The sequence below is a fragment of the Nannobrachium achirus genome, assembly GCF_963921795.1.
Source record: "Nannobrachium achirus genome assembly, chromosome: 20".
Lineage (NCBI taxonomy): Eukaryota > Metazoa > Chordata > Actinopteri > Myctophiformes > Myctophidae > Nannobrachium > Nannobrachium achirus.
Genome location: NC_137827.1, coordinates 24,693,075 through 24,708,956, shown reverse-complemented (window position 1 = coordinate 24,708,956; position 15,882 = coordinate 24,693,075). Strand labels below are relative to the sequence as shown.

General features: G+C 47.0%; 1 protein-coding gene across 1 annotated transcript in view; it reads right to left on the bottom strand.

Annotated features, from left to right (window-relative positions):
* Positions 1–15,882, bottom strand: part of kidins220a (kinase D-interacting substrate 220a) — an 85,657-nt gene that overhangs the window by 26,962 nt on the left and 42,813 nt on the right.

Genomic DNA, 15,882 nt, shown 5'->3' with positions numbered 1-15,882 from the left:
CATTAATGAGGGAAAGTGTGCGTGTCCGTGGCGCACGTGATGGTGTTCGTGTGTGTGTGCGTCTGATTCCTTTTCCCATGAACTGAACATTAACCCGTATACAGACTGTGTGAGAGGAGGATCTTGTGCCGTTTCCCATTTCCAGCTGGCTTACTGCTGTTTATTTGTGGGTCTATGGACACAGACCAACAGGAGCCAGTGACTCACACACACATGCGCTCTCTCTCTCTCTCTCTCTCTCTCTCTCTCTCTCTCTCTCTCTCTCTCTCTCTCTCTCTCTCTCTCTCTCTCTCTCTCTCTCTCTCTCTCTCTCTCTCTCTCTCTCTCTCTCTCTCTCTCTCTCTCTCTCTCTCTCTCTCTCTCACACACTCACACACACACACACACACACACACACACACACACACACACACACACACACACACACAAGCAGGGCATTTCCTTTTCCTATACTGAGAAAACCCTCGAAAATGATTTTGAAGGAATCAAAAGCCTTTTATAGTGCATTCCAACAGAGAACTCGGCTGGATCCCTAGTGCATTGTTTACTGAATGTGGTGCCTAAAATAAAACCCAGATCAAATCTGAACGTCACATTTAGGACCGTTGCAACTGTATGAACATAATTGCAGATGATGAGAAAATTCATTTAAATCTTGACATCAAAGCTCAGTTATTCAGAATCAGAACTAATATGCGATAAGAAAGCCTTAACAAGTAGCCTATTCTCACTGCCTCATTAACACAGTCAGCTGTTTTGGAAAGCCAGCCAAGTGACAATACACCAGACTCCCTGGCACATGCATGCAGCAGTGGTGTCCAACGAGCAGCTTGCTACAATCGTTCCTACTCCGCCGACCCGCGTGTTTGCTCTGGCGTGCTGCGGTGCCGTGGAAGCACGCGGCCCGCGCAGACGGCAGCATCTTCCAAAGACAACTAGGGGCCCGGTGAGAAGAATGAGAAGGAGGCATTGATCACGGAGCCGTACCCAGATAGAGAGAGATGCGCACAGGCGGAGGTCCCCAGCTGGCTGGCCCTGCTGCTCAGCCATGGTCAGCAGGTAAGACTGGCCAGCTCACGCCACACGGCAGGCCATGCCAGGACAATGAGAGAATGGGACATTAGATATGGACTTGTGCCTGGATGAATAGAAGACGTGTGCTTTTAAGACACAACTAAAGATAGAAAATAATTATAGGATTATAGGCTTGTACAAAGGAAGGAGAGAAAGGAAGAGGGACTAAATAACAAACTGTTGCGCTGACATTCGCCTTAGCCTTTAGTGTGACTTGCCGGCGTGTTTAGGCCCATCGTTCATCTACTGTTTAACAGACAACAGCGATATGTCACTGAGACTTAACCACTTCAAATGACGTCCTTCAGAGTCAATTGATGATGAGTAGTTGACGTGGGCATCAAGTAATTGACGCTAATCGCTTCTGACGCAGTCAGCCTTTCCTCACAGTGAGCAGATGAGTTAGGCGTGATGAACAAAGTCATTCTTATCAGCAATCAGTCACCGGCTGACAAAAGATGGATGCTCTGGTTTCGCAGCAGAGGAAGCCGGCGCGTTACTTTTAACTCTCAAATCCCTGGAACGCGCCCGCGTCGCCTTAGATTTGAACCACTTTAACCATTATGTTATGCTTTAACTATTGAAAAATAGCAGATATACAAGCTCACAGCGCGGCACCGAGTGCCGCGCTGCGAGCTTGTAGATCTGCTATTTTTGAAAAATCGTGAAAAATGTGTGCAAGTCTTTGAATATCTTTGTCCCGATCTTTGACCCGACTTCAAAATCCTCCCTCTAAATCAGCTGTTCTCAAACTTGTTCATGTCAAGGACCCCCAAAATTACATTCATTCGGCCGCAGACCCCTATCTCAAAATATGTTGTTCCAGGGACCCCCCCAGAAGCAGAGATTTGAGTTACAAAAGTCTGCTTTGAAAAATATATATTGAAAAATGTGCACACATTTTCACGATTTTTCAAAAATAGCAGATCTACAAGCTCGCAGCGCGGCACTCGGTGCCGCGCTGTGAGCTGGTATATCTGCTATTTTTCACTGGTTAAAGCATTCAATAATTCTAGGCCTAAATGGGTTAAACAGATTGAGGACAAGCGAGATAAAGTGCACCAGGCCTCCCCGCAGCCATCCCCACACAATGGGCCCCATTGATGGGACCCCGGCTTAGAGCTGTGGCAGTGCAGCCGCTTAGGCCCATCCGTCCAGTGTCTGTGTGGCGCGGCCGCTGGGAGGCTTCTGAGCTTATCCTAAATGCTAATAGGTCCCAAAGCCGACTGCAGCGCAGCCTTTCTTCTGCCTCTCAACCTCCCACACACTGCAGCTGACGGAGAAGGGCAGAATTCATGTCTCTATCCCTGTGAACTCCCCCAGAGCCGCCCCACCCACCCATCCCATCCTCTCTGCTGGCGCTGGATGCCTGAATGTGCCACTTGACTTCGCCTCACAGCCAACCTTCTGTGCCACGGACGCCGTGTGGCCACAAAAGAGGTGGCCACGCAGCCAAACATTTCCATAAAGGGGCCCAGGGAAGAAAGAAAGAGAGGGAGAGAGAGCGAGAAAGAGAGACATAGAGAGATTGGCTTATGAAGAGAATCAATGACAGTATATTGTTGGGACCGGAACAACGGCGCGTGGGCAAAGCTTAGCCAACCGGGGCCCAGGTTCATTGCATTCCTCTCACGGCCCGAGTCGTGTCGAACCAGCTTGGCACACGTGTCTGCCAGGCGGGTGGGTGGGTGAACCCGAGGAGGCCCCTCTCCAGGCACACAGCGGGCAGCAGACAGGGCCGACAAGCTGGCGCGTGGACTCGGGAGCATCAACACTGAGAGAGGTTATTGTTACGGAGAGGCTCTGCCAAGCCCTTAGCCCCCCCGAAGGCAGAAAGGGAGAGCATGAATATGTTTTCACTTTAGACGACGCCATGTCCTGCGTCTACTTAGCGCGCGTGCACGCGCGCACACACATAAACGCACGCACGCACACTCATATTTCCTTGATTTGATTCAAATGCTTCACGTTGCATGAATCCTCCTCCCCTCTCTCTTTCTGTCGCCTTCTGTGGCCTCTGGGTCACGCCACTGCCAACTGACACAACTCATGACAGTCTCTGGTTACCGTATACATTCGTGGCAGAGCTTTGGCCGGTAATTGCCATTCCTATGTACTAAAGCTGGACCTTTGCATCCCTGAGCGGACCGCAGAGACAAGCAGGCTAATGGGAAACACACCAGTCTGATAAAAAAAAAACGAGCGGCCTCTTGGTGAAACGGGCTCGGGACTCTGAATTTCTCTGAAATGTTGATTAAACTCATGTGTGGCGCAAAGAGAAAAAAAATAAAAATCCTGAACCACCCTGTTCCAGACCCCAAAAACCTTAGTTGAACCCTACGTTCACAGCCACTAAAGCCCCCGAGTTCTTGACGAATATTACAACGTGAAACCTCAGAGCTCTGTGATTTATGTGAGAGGGGTTTTTGGAGTATTCTACGGGCCGTAGTGGAGTCAGGAGAGATTAATGGCGATATCTGGAGCATCCCTGGACCGCGGCACAGTTAGCGAGGCTAAATGGTAATGGAAAGAGGCATTCTTGACATTAATTGAGCCGTGGAGAACGCATGGTTCGGTGTTCGATCGCCATAATGACGGGTTGATATGACGCAGGGTTGGGCAGGGCAGAGACTGCTTCACTCAAAGACAAATCCGCTCGTCCTCGGGAGGGGAAACATCTTGGATGCAAAGGAAGTAATGGACCTGTGGTCTGGTGTCATTATGAGGCTGATCCTTCTGATTGTCAATGAGGCTGAAAACGGTCCAGCCACTAATCCTCCAGTTAACTTTATTAAAAATATACTGCCTCATCAGAAATATGGATTGGGGAAGGATGAGGAGAAATCGAAAGAGCAAGCGTGCACTAAAGAGAGAGAGAGAGGAAGAGAGGGGGAGAGAGAGAGAGAGAGAGAGAGAGAGAGAGAGAGGGCAGAGTAAGAAACTGGGTGCCGATGATTAGAATCGCTGCTCCCCTGCACTTCATGTGTGAGTAAAAGGCAGAGAGGGGAGCCTTGCAGGAGGCCAGATTATTAACAACTTCCCTCTCGGAACATACACACCACATCGTTCTGCGAAAGCCTAGCATACAAATCTGATAGCTAAATCCTTAAGCTGTACAGTGGCTGGGCTGCAAGATCATGGGCAGAATTAAAAGCTGCTTTAAAAGCAGAAATGGGGAGGGGGAAAAGGACTCAGTGATCCTTCATTCTGCCTGTATAGGCTAATTCCTTTGGCTCGCCTCTCGAGGGCTTTGCAGAGAAAGGGAGAGCGCGAGAGAGAGTGAGAGAGAGTGGCATTTCCGGAAGCACTTCTTGCTTTGCACACATACTGTAGACTTCCTTTATCTCTACAGCCATGAGCCACCTCTTCCTAAAACAAACAAACACACCCACACCCACACCCATTGGGTCTGACCTCCATTGACATTTGGGGACCCAGACTGCCACATCAAAGTGGCCGTCTGGGGTTGCCGTGTGCCTGCATGCATGCATGCATGTACATGTGTGCGCGCCTGCAACTGAAGATCAAGTGCGCCCAGGGCACTCTCTTTGTGGCTTTGAGACGAGTCTCAGTGCCCACTTAAAGGTCAGCCCCCCCCCCCCCCCCCCCCCCCAAGCCCCACGCGTTCACATCCCCCACACTGCTATTTATAACCTGCCTACCACCTTCTACCACCAAGAAGGAAAAATCACTGGAGTCACATCCACATCAGCAGCACACGAGCAGCAAAGGCCCTCCATTGTGGATCCCCACACTGTTCTAATCTCTACTTCGGTTCTTGATCTTCTGTGGTGGCAGGATGAATAATACCTGAACAAAAGGAGGACTTTCTTGTTGCCAAGATATTACTTTTACAATCTCTCCTGTCAGTCACGCCGCATCCCCAGTATTTCACAGTTTCCCTCATAATAGCTTGCTCTTTCTCTCAGTCACTGACACATGCACCCCCCAAAATAAATGGTGGAAGTTAACTTTTTATTGGTCATTTTCTGTGCATGCATAACATCGTCGCATCATTTAAAAAGTAAAATTCAGCTTGTCATCGCTAATGGAACATCTAGACTACTAGCGCTCCCAGAGGTACGATAAAGGCCTGTAGATCGTTCTAAATGATTCACTATGCTTTGTAAAAGAAGCCCTTTTCCTCTCTCAAACACACAAAAAAGAAAAAGGAGCTGGAGTCTAGTTCTCTTGTTTCAGACCAATTAGCTTAATCCTTCAACCTCGGCTTATGAGCAGCAATGAAAAGGCTTTAAGGATTTGCAAACAAAGAATGCTACATGACGTTCGCTTTGACCTCGCGGGGTTCATGTACACATGCACGTGATTTGACGTGCGCGCGCGCGCACACACACACACACGCACGCACGCACACACACACACACTTATCCAACCTAACAGAAATGCCTGCACAGCACACAAATTACACCTACTCCCATGTCACCTGTATGCCTTGGCTGTTGTTTTTGTTTTTGACCGTTCTGAGCTGCTCAGTGGGAGTTTGGTGATGGAGCCGAGCCTGATTCATACTTTAGTCACCGCAGCCAAACACCTGAGGGATGAGTGTGTGTGGGCCTCTCACGCACACATGCATGCACGCACACGCGCACGCACACACACACACACACACACACACACACACACACACACAGTCGCACGCACACACACACACACAACAGATGGGTAGGACGGTACCGGCAGCAGAGGACCACTCCCACTGTATAAATATGGCCATATGAGAGCCAGGGGCGGATGTGTGTGTGTGTGGCTGCAATGTGGACAATGTGTGCGTGAGAGCGACCGCCACCTGGACACAGTCCCACCTTGCTCTGAGGCAGCAGCAGCCGCCATCACCTGAGGCTCAGAGCGCACCTGAGACGTGGCCGCACCGCACCGCCCGCCCAGCAGATCAGATCCTGTAACAGTATCGCTGTGTAGCGGCACTGTAGTGTAGATTTATGGTCCGATCCGCGCTGGAATTCAAGGCGCCGTAATTCCTTCACCTCAGTTTACCCCTGAGGCCGCGCTGCCCTGCCTCCGTCTCCTCCTCCTGCCTCTGCAGTCTCTTCAGCTCTGTCACTCCGCCCCTCTCTAACCTCTGTCGTTCCACTGCACCGCCTCTACGTCCTCGTCTCATCCCAGTCACACCTGCTTCTCTCTCTCTCTCTCTCTCTCTCTCTCTCCATCCTATCTGGAGATCAGTCCGGTTTCATCAGCGACACCGTCTGTAAACTCAATGAGGAAGCCTCATCTCCTATGAGGGACGGTGGCTGAGCTCTATTGGGGAAAGTAGATGGCCGTGCACCAGCTTTGCAATTCACACACGCTTTAGGGCCTCTTGGCAAATGGCGTCGCATTGAGCGATCGAATTACCAGTTCCAGTCCCGTCTTCCACCGAAAAAAAAAAAAACTCCTGGAGGGATTTAGCTAAGGGACAATGGGGTCCCCCAGTGGGGAGAGATAGCCAGAGGGTGAAATGCTCCATAGCATTCGTACATACCAGTACGTAGATTCCTGACAAGTGGCCAACGTGATAATGGTGATGTGTTAATACTAATGGGCAATGGTGCGACGACAAAAGACAAGGGCAGAGAAAGTTCAAAAGTAATCGCCATAAGTGACGAAATGGATCTCTCCTTTCATGGTGGGGCGTATTTAAGGGCTTATTAGAGGATTTCTCATAAAAGGGAATCGCGCCGATTGTGCCTCGGAACGGCGCACTTCATCTTGACACGTAATTGAGACCAGATTACAATAATTGTGCCAATTACAGTAATCCTGAATGAAGAGAGTGTCGTCTTAATGTTTCAGTGTTACGAGAGAAGTGGCTCTCTAATTAGGGCTGAAGTGCGTTGCCGCCATGTGTGTGCTCATCTCAAGTGTCATTAGTTGAAAAGTTTAGAACAAAGGTCTTCAACAGTGCGTCCGGGACCCCTAGGGGGTCCTCAGAGTTACTACAGCGGGCCCTGATAGAAACTTTTTTCTCCTTTTTTTAAATTAACCATTTGAACCCTAATGTCCATATTCTGAGAACCTTAGCCAAACATAGCAGATCTACAAGCTCACGTGAGCTTGTAGATCGGCTATTTTAGGCAAAGGGGTTTGGTGTAGAGGGCAAAAAGAGCAGACTAAGTACAGAGTGAAAGGTCAAGATTATTAAGTATTGACGGTTCAAGTGGTTAAATATCTGAAAACACAAATTGACATGAATCCAAAATACACTGAAGATTGTGCTGTCAAACGATGAAACTATATGGAATCTATGATCGGGTTGTGGGGGTCCCTGCTTCATCTCTCTCTCAACTAAGGGGTCCCTGGCCAGAAAACGTTGAAGAATTCTGATAAGTGAACAATCTTAAACACGAGTATGATTGTTCAAAGCATATATAATGAGCAGAAAGTGTTACAGACAACTCCCATGAAAGAGAACATGAAAAAGTCAAAGAGAAAAAAGGAGAGAAAACATTAACTCTGCAATGATGGAGTGTTTTTGCGAAATGCACACACAGACAATGAGATGCGGCTATAACTGTGATATGTCACAAGCCCGCGGACAGCATACTGGAAATAGGGAGTGGATGCATAATGCAAATTTAGGCTAACCAATGTGACAGGTACTGCATAGTGCGAGAACATGAGGGCTAAGAAAAGCTACAACAGAAGCACAGAAACTATATTTCTCCATGTCTGTCTCTGCTCCGTTCTGTCTCTCACGCTGTGCATGAACGTGTCTGTGTCTGTGCGCGTGTGTGTGTGTGTGTGTGTGTGTGTGTGTGTGTGAGAGAGCACGTGCATGTTTGTTGAACCCAGGCTGCATCTTGGGGTCTGATTAATTACACTGATTCTCAAAGGAGTGGGGGGTGACATATGCTCCTGCACTGGTGTGAGAGCTGTGTGTGCGCGCACGTGTGTGTATGTGTGTGTGTGTGTGTGTGTGTGTGTGTGTGTGTGTGTGTGTGTGTGTGTGTGTGTGCATGGGCACCACGTCTGCCAGTTTTATGTGTGATTTCAGGTGTATACGCATTATGTTAAAGTGTATATGTGTATGTTTGTGTGCAGCTTCAAGTTTGCATTGGTGCACGTGTGCCTTCAAATATGTGTGTGTGTGTGTGTGTGTGTGTGTGTGTGTGTGTGTGTGTGTGTGTGTGTGTGTGTGTATGCACGCATGTGTGTGCGTGCGTGCAGCAGATTCAGGTGTAGTGCCAGGAACACAGTGGTGCGTGCGGCAGGGGCATCCTGGCACAGACAGGGCACCAGATGTCAGAGCAGAGCGGACCAGGAACTTGCTCGGTGGACCAGCAACACTTTTTTCCTTTTCTCTCCCTCCTCCATTGTGAACATGGGATCTGGACTTCCAGAGAGAGAAACCCTTAACAGGGACCCTGCTCAACCGGCCTCCGCACATCACACATTTTAGCTGACACGCGCAGACTATTAAAAAGGCTAAAAGTACCGTACAATACGGATATTTTATATTTGATCAGAAGCCGTGACGGACGAAAAAGTGCGACTCTTTGCTGAATGGCTATTGCCTCCAAGCAGAAACATGGGAGTATATAAATGCACAAGGCAAGCACGATGACTGGAAATACTGTAGTGGAAGCTTTAATTTGTGGAACAGTGGCGCGCATGCAAGACACCAGTCATGCTGCCATACCTTAGCAACAGGCATGATGAATTTATTTTAAGAAGTACATTTAATTTTTTCCACCTGTAGCCAAGGTATGGCAGCTGCCATACCTTGCCATATCCAATTGACGCCTCTGTTGTGGAACAAAGAGGATAGTAAAGACCAGTGTTCATTTAAATTTACCTTACGAGGCCATTTCCATATTCATATCCTTTTTCACACTATCAGAGTAAAGTTCTGCATTAGAAATATGAACAAATAAAACAATGAAAATGAATTGCGCGACTAAAGAAAGGAGAGGAGCTGTTGATTACCGAGGGGGAGCAAATGAGAAGCTTGCAGATCACTTTGTTAAAAACAGATACAATCCCCGGGCTCCAAATTCAATTTGCCAATGGCATAATGAGCAATATTCAAATGCACAAATCTAGGTTTGTAAATTTGACAGCCGTAAATATGTCCAAAACGCTTCTCGTTTGTTTTCTTTTCAATTTCACTAAGTGTGTTAGGCAGGCCCGGGTGCTGGCTCACGGCTCGAGGTGTAATTTGTAGTTTTCACCGCAGAACTAGTGAGACAAACACGTTAACCATATTCTGTGTGTAAGCGTGTGTGTGTGTGTGTGTGTGTGTGTGTGTGTGCGTGTGTGTGCGTGCGTGCGTGCGTGTGGGACGAGAGAGTTAAGAGTGTGTTTTATGTGTGAGAGAGCTTGATTGATTGGAGCCCATGTCCCCTTAAAACACATTGGCATCTTTGTTTCCCAGTCTCTCCCTTGGTAGCCAGCATTAGCAGGCCTGGGCAGCCCCGTTCTTACTGTTAATGACAGAAATGGCTGAGGTTATTAACTGATTACACACATTCTCCATCAGATTAAGAGGGGCTGAACCTGCCCAACTAAAAGGCTGCAGGAATTATGGGTACACTCTTTCTCGCTCCTCTCGTCGTGTCCCACGATGACACTTCACAGCCTTCGCGCGCGCAAGCCGCTGCCAGGCAAAATTGCTAAAAACAGCTTTTAGCCATTTTGGCGGCGTGCATGTTTGTGTGTGAGCAATGGAGAAGATTGGGTGGGGTGTGTGTGGGGGGGCGGGGGGCATAATCATTTTGGGAAGCGAGGTGCACGCTGTTGTAATGATGGAGGTGTTTAGTCTTATAGCCATTTTTGGAGCGGTGAAAGCGCTCCCAATGAACAGGTATATCCGTGGGTATGTGGCTGGCTGGCTGGCTGTGTCCGTCCGTCCGTAGTCTGGCAATACCTTGAGTGGCCACACACAACACACTAGTTAAAGGAGGGGCGCTGTTTTGTGCAGGCCAGGCACACTCACCACTCACTCACAGGCACAGTTTACACTCACTCACTCACATAGGGTACAGCTGCTCAAATTCACCGCTCCACTTCGAACCGAGGTTTGATTTTAAATAACACACACTGATTTAAAACGAGTTTTACTAAACAGTGAACACAGGTTGTTAATTAAATCGTTTGAATTTCTTCTGAGCTGGTTAAGAAAATGCATCAAAATGTTTCAGGGCAACCAAAAAAAAGAAAGAAAGTCGGAACGATTCGGACACAATTTTTTCGGGGCCACTTGGGTTTGGTTTTGTCGTTTGGTATTTTTTCCGGAATCGGAAACAAATTTGAGACAGTTCCATTTTTTGGGACCCCTGAAGAGCTCTACTGTGTGGTACAGCAGTGTTCTCAAACTTTTACACGTCAAGGTCTCCCCTTAACTCTGACAGCATACAAATGGAACCAAATGGACCCGACCAAATGGACCCGTTAGGGTCCATTTGGTTCCATTTGTATGCTGTTAAGAGTTACAGACTTGTATGGGTCAATTTAGACCCCCATAAAGTAACCCACAAAGTCCCGAGAATCCACTTCGGGGCCTTTTCCACCGGCAGAACCAGAACCAGTGCCGGTTCAACTTTCTTGGAACCTTGGTTCGTTCTTGCTAACCGGCTTGCGTTTCCACCAGATTGAAGCATGATTGAACCAGAGGAACCAAGGATTTTGTGGTTCCCGTTCGGAACCAACTCCGGTTCTCGGGGGGAAAGCTCACTTCTGGTTCATCCCATAGGCGGGAGAAAGAACCAGAAGCGGTTCTTTGCCAGTGTAAAAGGCCCTTTTGAGAACCACTGTGGTCCAGGATATGTGTGCTACAGAGGATGAGCAGAGTAGCACAGCCAGCCTTGTGACTGAGATGCAGGGCGACAGCTGACCTATAAGGAGTTGACTCACCCCCGCGTTCACTTCACCACTAATATATTCACTTAGTAATGCTCTGGGGACGTGTGCAGCCATGCTATGTGAAAATCACACACAAACAAAAACAACATGCATACAGACGCCGTACACACATGCACATAAGACCTCGGCTATCTATTGGTCATTGTTTTAATGAGCTAACAAAGGAAATCATGATAGAAATAGTGTGTGTGTGTGTGTGTGTGTGTGTGTGTGTGTGTGTGTGTGTGTGTGTGTGTGTGTGTGTGTGTGTGTGTGTCTGTCTATATCTATCTAGCATGATTTCCTTTGTTAGCTCAGAAAACACACAGGGCTTAGTATGAACTCGTGCAAAAAGAATAGAAATGTAAAGATAGACCACTAGCAGCGAGATACGATTCTGACTGCTACTTTGTTACCTTCTGATAGCACAAACCACCATGGTCTGACAACCATTAACTCCTGTCCCCGTTCAAAGCATCGACTAATACCAACGGGTTAAACCATTAGCTAATGCTAATGCTTTAACATGATGGGGCAGGAATAGCTCGACAATTCGAACTGAACGGACCACATGAACCCTAACATTCCTCGTTTCTGGGCATGCCGTAATAGGTGAACATTTAATCACCTATTATGGTGCTTAAATGTAAACACGGTTGTAAATGCTACAACGTGTCGCGCATGTGTGAGCTTGTAGATCGGCTATTTTTGGCAGGAGGAGACAAAGCATAGACCTCTGGGGGAACTGCGGTCAACAAAGTATATCGAGTATATCGTCACTGTCGGGCAGAAACCTCGTATCTCCAAGTTTCAAATGTGTAAGTTTTTTGGTAAAGCAAAGCCCTGCTTCATCATACAAGACTGTCGCACAAAACTAGTGAAAACAGCAGATCTACAAGCACACAAATCGCGAGGTGTTGTGTGCTTGTAGATCTGCTGTTTTCACTAGTTTTGGACATGATACAAGGTTTCCATCCGACAACAACGATATAGGGTTTTTAAGTGGTTTAGGTTAAGAGACAAGTGCTATGCTGTTTGTATGTTTGTACGTACGTATGTGTATTTGTGAATGTATGTATGTGTACACGTGTGTGTGGGCTGACCGCAGGATGACAGTTGAAGGGGGAAGCAAGAAGAAGCAAGCTATGCATTTGTCAAGTGAGCATTCTTCAACCAGACAGACACACAGACACAGAGGGGCCTGCGGTTCAGAGAGGCCTGTCTGTCCTGTCCATCGTTCGCCATACTGTACTCAGTATGAGTCACACAGAGCAGGGGCGTCACACCAAATTCTGGGCCCTGGGTACAAGGATTCACTGTGGGCCCCCCATGAATGTTAACTATTGAAAAACAGCAGATCTACAAGCTCACAGCGCGGCACCGAGTGCCGCGCTGCGAGCTTGTAGATCTGCTATTTTTGAAAGATTGTGAAAATGTGTGCCAAGAAACCTATGTTTCCATGTCAGTGATGCTCAAACTTTTTCATGTGAAGGACCCCCAAAATGATATGAATTTGGCCACGGACCCCCATCTCAAAATATTTAGTTCCAGGGACACCCCAGAAGCAAAATTTGAGTTACAAATGTTCGCTTAAAAAATACATATATTCAAAGATTTGCACACATTTTCACGACTTTTGAAAAATAGCAGATCTACAAGCTCGCAGCGCAGCACTCGGCGCCGCGCTGTGAGCTTGTATATCTGCTATTTTTCAATAGCTAAAGTTACTAGGGCCCCTCCAACTTGGGCCCTAGTCACTCAGTCCCACTTTCCTACCCCTTGTGACACCCCTGACACAGAGAAAAGGAACCTCAAAGAGTAAAGAAAGCGAGAGAAAGAGACAGACAGAGAGATAGGGGGAGGAGGGACGGCAGAGAAAAAAAGCCGGAGAAGACAGAGAGGCCCTAGCGTTCTTATCAGTCAGTGGTAGATCAGATGTAGCGATAAGGCCTGTTTAGGAGGAGGCGTCCATGTTTAGCCCATTTGAAGCATCCTGTCATCATCATTAAGGCCCGTCCCTTCGGTGGCCGCAGCTGAACACAGCAGCCGTTTAGAGAGACAACCATCAGGAGGAGGTTCAGTCCAAAACAAGATCGTCGTTGCTACACAATAAAGAGCTCAGTGTTGAAGCTGCGATCCGAGACGTTTCGTGTTCTTTTTCCAGGTATTTGAACCCTGCCTGGTGTGCTCCTGTGCGAGGAGGAGTAGGGGTGGGCGATATGGAAAAATACAATATCAGGATATTTTCCCAAGCTGTATCACGATACACAATTTTATCACGATTCTTTTTCACGTTGGTTTTTATGGTTATTTTTCAAGCAACTTGACAAAAACTAGACTCTCTGGGTTCCTTTTGGGAGGTCTAAATTGAACTTTACAAGTATGTAACTCTGACAGTATACAAATGTCAGAGTTAAGTGGAGACCTTGATTGACATGTTAAAGGTTGAGAACTACTGATTTAGACCAAAAAGAAGGTTTAAATTGAATTCTGCAATGAATCTCTGTATTAACGATTAAACAAGATTTTTTTTTACAAGTCTCCCTCAATTGTATCACGATATATACGATACCTCTAAAAGGGATATCGTGAAGACATTGTATCGTCTCAACGATAATTATCACCATATCGCCCACCCCTAGCGAGGAGACAACACCTCTACCGCTCTGACGAGATGGAATCCCTGCCTTGAAGCCAGTGTCGCGCTTATGAGCTTCGTCCAGTACCACTTGGCCTGACCCTTTTCTCAGTGTCAACAACAGTAGGGAGACCGGGCTCCAACAACTGCAGACGTGCTAGTCAAATTGTAGTAACACACTACACACATTTCTATTTGGCTTGTGGGCTTTTAAGTTGCACATGGCAGATATGACACATCATAACATGAATATACAAAGAAATGACTGACATAATTGACAACTTTATACTTAAAAAAGAACATTGATAGAATGGAAATAGCCGATCTACAAGCTCACAACGCGTTGCATCGCGTGAGCTTGTAGATCTGCTATTTCCACTATTTTTGAAATAGTTTGACAATATATGAAAATATATTGTTTTCAACATGGAAACGATTATGACGATTATGACAAAATAATCGCGATTATGTCAAATAATTGTGATTAGACGATTATGTAATAATTGTGACAGGCCCGGAGAGCACAAACGCATGCTATGGTTAAAAACAAAACAAAACAATGCCTGAATCTGCAGCTAAATTACAGTCTCCCGGGAGGGATTCTTTGCACTTTAGGCTGTATTTTCTCCCTGTCCATTTTGCTTTCCCGTGCAATAATCTTAACGCTGCCTGAACGCAAAGAGGACAGTGAAAAATAGATGCATGTTTCCTAACAAGCGGAAGAAGAAAAAACACAAAGGAACAGCAGAAAGCGAGGCCCTAATGAGATGGTGATGTGAGTTAGTGTAGGAGGTTGGTGATGGTGCTAGTGGAGGGAGGGAGGGGATGCTGCTGACTCTAGCTGGCTGACTGGCTGACACTGAGCCTCTGTGACACATTCCCTGCCCCCGGGAGACCCAGGCGCTAGTGTATTGTGACAGAGTGCAAGCTTTAAAGGCCAGATACCGATGCACAGCAGCTCCCAAAAAACCTAGAGCAACCAACAAGGCCTCTCTCTCTCCTTCTCTCGTCCGTGTATTACATACACTAGCCCTTACCCGTTCAAAGATATGAGCTCCGAAATGATGTGCAGTGTGTGGGTTATGGGATGTGCACTGTGCATACATACAGTATATGAGGGATGGAAAGTAACTTTAACTGGTGCTTGCATGATAATATGTAGGAGCATCAATGTAAGAAATACCCGTTTCGTTTAATGGCTACAGAGATACTGTCCCCCCCCCCCCCCAGCCCGCCTGCCCACTCACCCGCCTGCACACACACACACCCGCCTGCCTGCCTGCACACACACACCACACACACAGAGCTGGTTAAACATGTTGCCTCATGCTAGATGCAGAATAGATATTCCTCATGCTAGATGCAGAATAGATAGTAGATACACCATAACAATGCTAATATACAGCATATGATTTGTGAAAGTGACAAACGGGCTTCACAGTTATGTCAGGTGTGTTCATATGCTAATGGTGATGCGATTTCAGATCAATTGCTCCAGCCACTGAGGAGAAACGCTGTTTCAGACAGACACTCAGACATTTCGAAAATTATATGTTTGATGGGTAACTGGCGGCCCGGGGGCCACATGCAAAAAATAATTCAGGATTCCAATTCAAAAGAGGCAAAAATAGATGATCTACAAGCTCAAAACGCATCGCAGCGCGATGTGTTTTGATCTTGCAGATCGGCTATTTTTGCTTCTTTTGTATGAGATATGACAAAGTAGGACGTAGCAAAATATGCAATGTGGCCCTCTGGAGTGAAGGTGGAAATATAGTGGCCCTCGCCATCATCAAAGTTGCCCACCCCTGGTGCATTATAAGCAGGCGAATGACTCCCAATCTCACACGCGTACACAGTGCACTCACTCACGAAAGCACACACGCACACAAACACACGCATAAACAAACATGACTTTAGTCCTTGACTGTTTAACCAAACCCACTTACTGACTAAATGCAGGAAAATGTAATTAGAATAAGTCCCCTTTTTTGAATGTAGGCATTCATGAGGCAATTAGGTTTTAGGTAGGACTGTTACGCAGTGTGTTCAAACACAAGACCTGTGACTGGCCATTTGATGTGGCACACAGAGAGCCAGTGGCAGGGACCGCTCTGGCTGATGATGCAGACTAGCATGGGAAGAAAAGAAGATCCTCTACTGCCACCTACTGGTCAATGGGATTCATAACTAAATAAAGTTTATTCTCATTTGCAGAGAGGAAAGCAGAGGAGATATGGCGAAATAATAATAATAGAAGCGGAATATGTGTGACTGTATGAATTATGTGCAAGGTTCATAGGATTGTTTGT